This window comes from Phaenicophaeus curvirostris, chromosome 8, assembly GCF_032191515.1.
Source record: "Phaenicophaeus curvirostris isolate KB17595 chromosome 8, BPBGC_Pcur_1.0, whole genome shotgun sequence".
Classification (NCBI taxonomy): domain Eukaryota; kingdom Metazoa; phylum Chordata; class Aves; order Cuculiformes; family Cuculidae; genus Phaenicophaeus; species Phaenicophaeus curvirostris.
In genome coordinates, this window is record NC_091399.1 from 36,388,727 (window position 1) to 36,397,894 (window position 9,168).

Sequence of the window (9,168 nt, forward strand, 5' to 3'; positions counted from 1 at the left end):
GCTGCAGTGACAGACCTTCCCTAGGCTCTGGGGAAAACCGTAACTTAGTGACCTCCGATAATGCCGTCAGCTTGAGGTGAAGCTTGTGATTTCGCTTCTCCCGAGATGTCGAGGCAAATCCCAGCCCTGCTCCCGGCTCTTGTGGAGTGTGGGAGAGCAGCCGTGCGGGGGGCGGCTGGGTGGCCTCCATCTGGGCTACGAGTTCAGCGTCTGCAGGAATGGATGAGGCTGTGATTCCCCCTTCCTTTGAGAGAAGCCCAGATAACTTCTCAGCTTGGAGTGGGAAATGCTGAAAACAACCCTGTGCAGTGCTACAGACTAGGAGAGGTCTGTCTGGAGAGCTGCCTGGAGAAGGACCTGGGGGTGTTGGTTGACAGCGACTGACCATGAGCCAGCAGTGTGCCCAGGTGGCCAAGAAGGCCAATGGCATCTTGGCTTGGATCAGAAACGGCGTGACCAGCAGGTCCAGGGAGGTTATTCTCCCTCTGTACTTGGCACTGGTGAGACCGCTCCTCGAATCCTGTGTTCAGTTCTGGGCCCCTCACCACAAGAAGGATGTTGAGGCTCTGGAGAGAGTCCAGAGAAGAGCAACAAAGCTGGTGAAGGGGCTGGAGAACAGGCCTTATGAGGAGCAGCGGAGGGAGCTGGGGTTGTTTAGCCTGGAGAAGAGGAGGCTGAGGGGAGGCCATGTTGCTCTCTCCAACTACCTGGAAGGAGGTTGTGGAGAGGAGGGTGCTGGCCTCTTCTCCCAAGTGACAGGGGACAGGACAAGAGGGAATGGCCTCAAGCTCCACCAGGGGAGGTTCAGGCTGGACATCAGGAAAAAAAAATTCACAGAAAGGGTCATTGGGCACTGGCAGAGGCTGCCCGGGGAGGTAGTTGAGTCAGCTTCCCTGGAGGTGTTTAAGGCACAGGTGGATGAGGTGCTGAGGGATATGGTTTAGTGATTGATAGGAATGGTTGGACTCAATGATCCAGTGGGTCTTTTCCAATCTAGTGATTCTGTGATTCTGTGAAAAGTAGAGCAGAGTCTTCAAGCTCCGGTGGCTGCATTGACACTGCCACTTGCACCTCCTGGGTTTTCATCTCCAGGCTGAAAAACACAGGGAGCTGTGAGCAGAGCAGCGTGACTGCCACAGCCTGGCTTGCATGAGTCTGTGGGTGGCCACAGTGAGGTGGGAGCCATGGGAGTGTGCGGGGCTGGAGCGGGCACCCCAAGGTACAGCTGGGTGCAGTGTCACACCTGGGCTCAGCTCCAAGGGCTCTGGCGTTGTTGGAGGGTATTTGAGTGTGGGGGTCCAGCCACTGCCTGGTCACCAGGTGAGATGAGTCCTCCTCGCAGTGCCTGGACTCCCAGTAAAACAGGGAGGGATAAAACCTCCCTTTAACCAGCTCAGGAGTGACTGGAGCTCTACACAGAGAAGGTCAGATCCTAGCTTGGTCTGCCCTCAGAGCGGCTCAGGTGCTAAACAAGAGGAAGATGTTTTCTGATTGTTTTAACAGTGGATCAAAAAGTCAAAGGAAAAGTGTGTCTTAGGGGAGCCTTTGGGCTTTGTTCCATGAGGACAACTGCTGCTGCTCAGGTTGTTTTGCCAGGGCCCAAAAGAGAGGGACCATGATACCAGATTTTTTTCTGGCACCACTGTCTGATGGAGTTGGAAGATGACTCCTACATTAATTTCTTCTGCTTCTCATCAGCAAACCTACTTTGATGTGTAGTCATGACCTTCAAGGCAGAGCACCTCTCCTGCTGCTCCTGGGATGGGGCAGCTAAACCATTACCTATCCATTAGGCTCATCCCCATAGCCATGACAATCCTTGAGCCTTAATGAAAATGATGACGCTTCCGCAACAGAAACTTCGGGCACCTACAGGAAGCTTTTGTGGTTGCAGACATTCAGCTGAACTGGTGCTTTGTTTTGTTTTCCCCTGGGTTAGATTAAAGCGCTAAGAAGGTGGGGGGGGTGTAAGAAGTAAAGCAGTGGCAGTTCGAAGCATACACTTCTGCGAGTGTGCCCCAGAAAGCAGCAACAACTACAAAAAAAATGCTTTTCAGCGAACAGAATCAAAAATAGTTCCCCTTTTTAGTCACTGAGGCTTTCCTTGCTCGATAGCCTGAAGATAAAGACTCTCTCTTCTATGAAATGTTAGGTGCCTAGAAGTGTAATATGCATATGCATAAAAGTTCTGTGACCCCTCTAATCCAAGAGAATAAGCACACTTTCAAACAAGCAGGACAAACGACGAGTACTTTGCTGTATGTATAAATGAAAAACGATAAATTGTTTAAAAATGGATTAGGTGAATTTGCGGAGGAGATCTCCGAGTTGGCTGATGCACATGAATGTTGAAGAAGCCTCCAAGATGCGGCTTGCCAGGAGCTGGGAGGGGACAGCAGGAATGCAGCTACAGTGCAGCCACAGCCTCTCCTTTCCCTTCTCCCGCTGTGTCCTTCAGCTTCATGCTCAGGCAGTGTCAGAGGCCATACTCCCTGCTATGTATTTCGGTCTTGCAAAGTTCAGCTATTCTTAGGCGAGGTTGTGAGTCATTAAGCACTCTCAGAATGTTTATTTGTCAAGCCACAGGCACTTAAATTTACTTCTGAAGCCAGACAACCCACTCGGAGGATTTCTTCCTGCCGCAGAAATTACTAGGTGAAATTCCACAGCAAGAGGTCAGCCCTGCCACCCGAAACGCTGTGAGTCGGATCCCACCCAAGGGCCACCACCAGTTCAGGTTTAAAGTGGTCTCATTTGCAAAGGTCAATGTAAGAGGGTAAAAGAACAACAAAAAGAATGTGGTTTCCTAAAGTCTTTCACCACCTGGTTTAGCTTTTCTTATGCTTGTTTTTTAAGATAGGACCAGACCTTTCTAGTTGGCTGTAATCCCTCTGACGCTGGATGGTGGTTTGGATGGTGAAGAGACTCTCTGGGAAGCAGGTTTCCCTCCAGTATTGAGATTAATTCCTCCTGGAGACATTGCCTTCACTTGCTCTGCAGCAGAGTTTCTCCCTGCAGTTCCCAAGAGCGGACAGACAGGAGTGGGGTGAGACTTCTGCCCCATGCTTGGGGGAAGATGAAGCTGATGTTGTGTTCTCAGCCTATAGTGACACAGCCAGTGGCTGATGTGATTGAGTCCTTTTGGAAAAGCAGCACAAAATCACTATTGTTCTATACAAGGTACACTTGTGCCAACATCCATTTTTGTAGATTCTCTCCAAACTGCTCCCACTTTGCTGTGCTCACAGGAGCTGCCTTGTCTGGTCTATGAATGCTAAAATCCTGCCCCTTCCACCCACACTGGCTGGCAGGGCTATGGCCTCCATGGTCACTCCTTGGTGGGTAGCATGAATGGGGCAAAATGTTCCTGCAAGTGTCTGAGTGCTACAGGAATACAAATAACAATCTAATGAAGTAGCTCAGTTTGGAGAGATTTTATGGATCATGCCATGATTATCATAATACTTAAAAACACCTCAGATGTTTTCCTAACTCTGTGCTCCCTCTCACATGCCAAACTGAGCATATGTGCTTCCTCACACACACCAGCCTTCTGGATGCAAACGGGAAAATAAATGGAGGGTAGATGTGACCTCTGTGTTCAAGAGGAGATACAGCCTCCACAAACCAACCTTGTGCTCATTCAAAAGCCACCAGTCCCGTGATGTTCCGGGCTGTGCACATCCAGTGATCCCTGAATAGGTATGGAAAATGCTTCATTTGCTTATGACACATGGATCGCTCTTGCAATGTTCACATCAAACCATGTGAACTTGCCTGTCAAATCAATTTGCTACAGTTGTGTTGCCTAAAAGAAACTGCTATGTCTTTGGAAGCATAAACAAGAAATGCCATTGCTCACAATGGAGTCAGCACAGTTGCAGCCTTAGCTGGAATTCAGACATCTGTTTGTAGACCTCAAATCTCCTTAAAGAAAGGGAAATCCATATTTCACTTAGACATCTATCCTTTGAAGTGCAGTTACTATTTTCCATAAATCTACTTTCACTGCTGCATTTCCTGTTCCTATTTTCTATCAGCCATCCCAGTTTCTGATTACTGCTTATCTATCAGGGTGTGTTTCTGCACAAGCGAGAAGGTAGAAGAAATATGCTAGGCAGAACACGGCTTTAGCTAGCATGGGGCTTGTGCAGAACTGTGTCATGACAAAGAGCATGTCCACAGGGCAGCTTGGAGAGAGAGGGGGCAAAGTGATCTGCACGGGGCTCCATGCCCATGTACCAGCAGGTCGCCCAAACAAGAGGGTCTCTCGGAAAGGACAAGAGCTCTGTTCAGCAGTGCATGCACGGTGCCTGTCTCCCTGTGTGCTGTATTATTGCTAGCTGCCTGCTCTTTACCTGTCTCTTAAAGAGCAGCTGTTTTTCTGGCCATACTTGCTGAAAGCAACCCAAGGTCACAAAAAAGGCGAGCTCCTCAGTTCAGAACCTCGTGTCTGGGTTTTACCATGTTCCAGAAACATGGACTATTTCAATTTCAGAGGAAAGCAATAGAGGACTGAAGTACCCTGCAGCTTCAGCTCTGATTTCTGGGCAAAGGAGATGGCAGGTGCTTTGGTGGGATTCGGCACCATGGCACAGGGCAGACTCATTCTGCCTGCACGTCCTCACCCAGCCTGGAGGCAGCACAGGCTGCTGTGCCCATGTCAGTGATGGCAGCTGAGTGTGACAGCTAGACAGGGAGTGTTCACGACCCTGGGCTTACTGCGATGAAGCTCTTCACAGGAGAAAGAGCACATGCACACTTAACAGAGAGATATTCAGTGGTTCTCTGCCTTAGTTTTGATCTTCTGGGTTTTTAGTCACCTTGGATTTGTCACTCTGGTCCAAGTAATGGTCTGAATAATTCACACCATGCTGGGAGTTCCTGTGCAGTAATAGTGGTTTAGTGCCCGATGGCGTGGGGGACAATTTATCTGTACTACTCCTGATGAGCTGCACCTAAAGAAGGTCATTTCCCCAGAGTCCTGTGGGCCTGTCCTCCAGGCTGAAGGGTGAAATGTGACCCCTCAGCTTTGCAGGGCTCCCATGGACAAAGATGTTAGTTGTTATAAAACTGCCAACCCTCTTTAAAAGCCAAGCAAAGTCATTTAATGTTGTGTCTTCTTGGAGCTGTGAACTTAGAAGACTGATTGCAGTCTGCATGAGGAGACGTTCGTTTTCTTTGACATCACCCTTCTGTGAGCCACTTACAGCCCCTTCTTGTACTAAGAGTTGGGGCAGAAAGGAGGAACTGATCTGTTCCTACACACCTTAACATCATAAACACTTTATTAATTTTGTTTTTACTGGAGGGATTTGTTCACTTCACTTACATTATAATGTCATTGACAGTAACAAAGCGCTGTGTATAATTTTAATATATGTTGAGTCTCTGGGATGGGCTAGGAACCTGACAGGCATCACTGGATCCCATTTTTCAGCTGAGAGTTTCCAGCAGTTTTGGGAATGGCTGTGTGATGGGGGACAAGACCTGGCACAGTGCTGCTGCGGGGCTGGCACAGACCTGCCTGCACCAAGGTCTTTGCCCAGAGGGTGGTGAGACACTTGACCACAACCATTTGCAGGCAGCAGGCTACAAGGCCAGGGAGACTAGACATCTTCTTTGAGTGGTCTGGCTCCTGCTGACTGCAAAAGTAGCTGGTGGAAGCTGGTCTGTCTTGCCTTGCAGGGACACGAACGCTTTGCCATTCTCTTCCTGACGTGGCTGCACTGGGAGTCATGGAGGCCTCGCTATGTAATTCCCTAAAAATCCTGCAGAAGCAGCTGTGATATGGAGAATTGAATGTGGTTTGGTTTTTATAAAAGACAAATCCTCAACTTAGTCTTGTGTCTTTATGACTCTGGTCTCATGTCTCTAAGTGTGGATGTGGCCATCCAGGTTTGAGAAGAATTATAAAATCTGTTCTAGGTGTGTCTGTAGATGGAGATGCTACCAGCAGATGGTGCAAGAATGTGCAGGTTGTTTCCTCCTGTCTGCTTCCAGAAGTGAGTTACAGCTTTGTGAGATGTTATTCCAAACTAAGAACAGAGATGGGGAGAGGTTTTATCTTTATTTTATTTTAATTATGGCTTGCAATGTAGCACCTGGTTTCTCTTTTGAATTCCAGCTCATAATGCAAAACTATGCTGCCTCTGTTACTGGCGAAGCTGTGGATCCATATGTTAGATTAAACTGAGCAGCAGGCTGTGAGTTGTGAAGGAAAATATGCACAGACAGACAAAATATAGGGAAAACACCTATAAAGATGCAATGAGAGCACTGACACAACATCACTTCTTTCTGCGCTACAGAACTCAGCTTTCACAGGGGCTTGAGGAGAAATGGTCAGTTTCCAATCCATCCAACCCAGTGACAGAACCATCTTGCCTTTAGCAGAATTTCAGTGTACAGAACCACACATTTATGTTGTTATGAATCTGCTTTATCTCTGCATTGCAGGTGTAATTATTATTTTCTCAGCTATAATAGATGCATGTGTATCTCTAGAAGTTCATAGACCACAACCAACTGTTTTCTCCTAAGTAAACAGAGAGATAATGAGAGTTAAGGCTGCATACTGCCTGCAGTATCAGGAGCTATACATCTTGATCTCAAAAGTGATAAACTCTCCAGCATGGAGAAGCACATCATTGTGCTTTGACAAGCTCATGGTTTGTTGCTCAGACCTCCAAGCTAACGTTTGCCTTTTGGAAACTGAAACACAAAGGAGCTCATTGCAAGCTTTACCATGGAGTTTACAGAACCATAGCAATTTCTAATTTATTATTTCCTGCTTTTTCTGAAGTCTACATCTTTAACAATGCCTAATCTAAAGCTTTTTAGACAGAAACTGGCCACACAGGTCAAGCTTTTGGGCTACATTTTACATGGGAGAGACTGGAGTTGGAGTAACTCCCTGACTCCCTCCTGGCTGCCCTTCTCCTCTGGGTTTTTCCATGAAGTTGCTCTGTGATCCCTGTTCATGTGATCGGGTGAAGGAGATCTCATGCCTAATAGGAGACAGTAGCTCTTCTGCTGCTTCATCCCCTTGGTCTCATGTCAAATCACACAAACTCATCCTCTTGAGTTGCTAGAAACCAGGCAAATCCCTGGTGAAGTACCTCTGAAAGGAACTGTGTTTACAGCAAACTGTTCCCACATGCACCAACATAACAGCATCGAAGGTAAATAATGGGTTACAAAATTATTTGAGATCCTCTGAAAGGAGATGTAGCTTGTCAAGTAGGAATCGTTTAGGGTTTGTGAAGGTCCCAGGCTGTTTGCTGTGGGAACAGTCAGATTCCCCCTCCAGTAAAGTGAGGCAGACAATATGTTCCTGCATTTCTGGTTGTGAAGGGGGACAGCTTACACAGACTGTGGATCACCAAACAGTAATAGCCCTTAACATTCATTTCCACTCTTTCTCCCTGAAGCCAGTCCTATCTTGACATTTTACAGTCAATATTCTCATTTTTGTGAACAGTTTCTTACCTTTCCTGCTGTAGATCATTTGACCAAGAATCGTATTCCTCAAGAATTAAATACGTTTCGCTTCTGTGAACTGCAGAGAGCCCAGTGCAGGGTACAGACCTTCTCTGGGTGGGAAGGCTGCTGAAAGAGCACATTGTCTGCATGCCATTTGCACAATACTCATAAAATTCATGGAATAATTCTGACAATATGGAACCCTGGAAAATTTATATGCCTATCACTGATATGGCTGTAGGGTTTGGAAGTTGCTATAATTTATGTAATTCAGCAACCGTTGGAGGATGTAGAGGTTTTTTTCCGGCATGGGATAGTGCTTTGTGCTGGAGACTTCCTCCAAGAGTCCAGAAATCCCACCTCGAGGAAATCTGCTCTTTCCAGGAATTTCACATCGTTATTTTTGGCCATGTCTGTGGAGATTTCTAGTTTCCCAGTGCAGCTATTTTTATAACATACAGCTGTTAAGTCTATAGTATTAGACATAATTTAATCTTGTGTGTTTGAGTGTCACAGGACTATACGTATGCAATTACTGCCTCTTGCACCTGCTACCTCTTTGGCCTGTATTTGAAACACTCCTTTACTGTAAGAAGCCGAAGCTTTGGAGGCTTCTAGACAACAGTTCCTTTATTGAGCATGCTAAGCCACCATAAATAATTAGGTGATGCCTTATTTTTGGAGAGATACAGAAAAAAAATAATCCCAATTTCCTTACATTTAAACAGAACTTGCCCTGCTGGAAAAATTCCACCGTGACAGGGAGCTGTATTTTAAGACAGTGCATAAAAATTTTAAAGGGTGAATGGCTGGTAAACAGGAGATCTCTCTAAGCGGAGGGTTCTCTCCAGCAGTTCTCTAAGTGGGAAGGGAGGCTGTTTGATGGCTGGGTTTAAGATAGAGCTGTGTGGGTCCCTTTCAGGTAGCATGGCACCCTGTTGGGCTGGTGGATGTAGCCACTTCCCAATGAGAGGAGCTCCTGCTTCTCCACTACTTGCTACCTAAAAATAAATCATAATTTCATTGGTATTTTTTAATGTGAGTCATGAATCAGCCAACCCAGCTGACCTGTGCATGCCAAGTAGTGTCACTGTCTAGACAGTTTCAGGTGCTGCAGACCTGCAGATGCAATTATCACCTGGACTTTAATTAAAGCCCATGTATGCATGTCTATCTGTGTAAGAAAGCAAAGCCAGGGGTGCAGTTGTACTGCCAGACTTAAAAACCAAGCAGCTGATGGAACTGCAGCTATGATTTCACCCCACCCATTCACAGAACAGGTCTCCTAGGAAGGTTTGTTAAAAATACCTAATTGTAAGGCCTCATTCCATGCTCCAAACATTTCCTCCGGTAATTTGACTTCAAGTCAGCTCCAGGAACACACAGTAAATACCGAGACTGAATCCTGACTGTAGTTCTTACACATCAAAATCAGTGGGAGTCTCCCTGCCACCTATATTAGAACATCACTCTGATAACTTGGCGTGGGCTGCCCATCTCTGCCATCCCCATTTCTCATGCCGTGGCCTCCCACTCAGACAGCTTCATCTCCTTGACCTCACCTCTCTTCATCTTGCTGGTCTCTACTTAAGAACCACCTGAAAATTCTCCTGTCCTTTTTAATGGTTAAAAAAAATAAAATCAAGTACACTGAATTCAACAGCAACTAAAGCTTCAATGAAT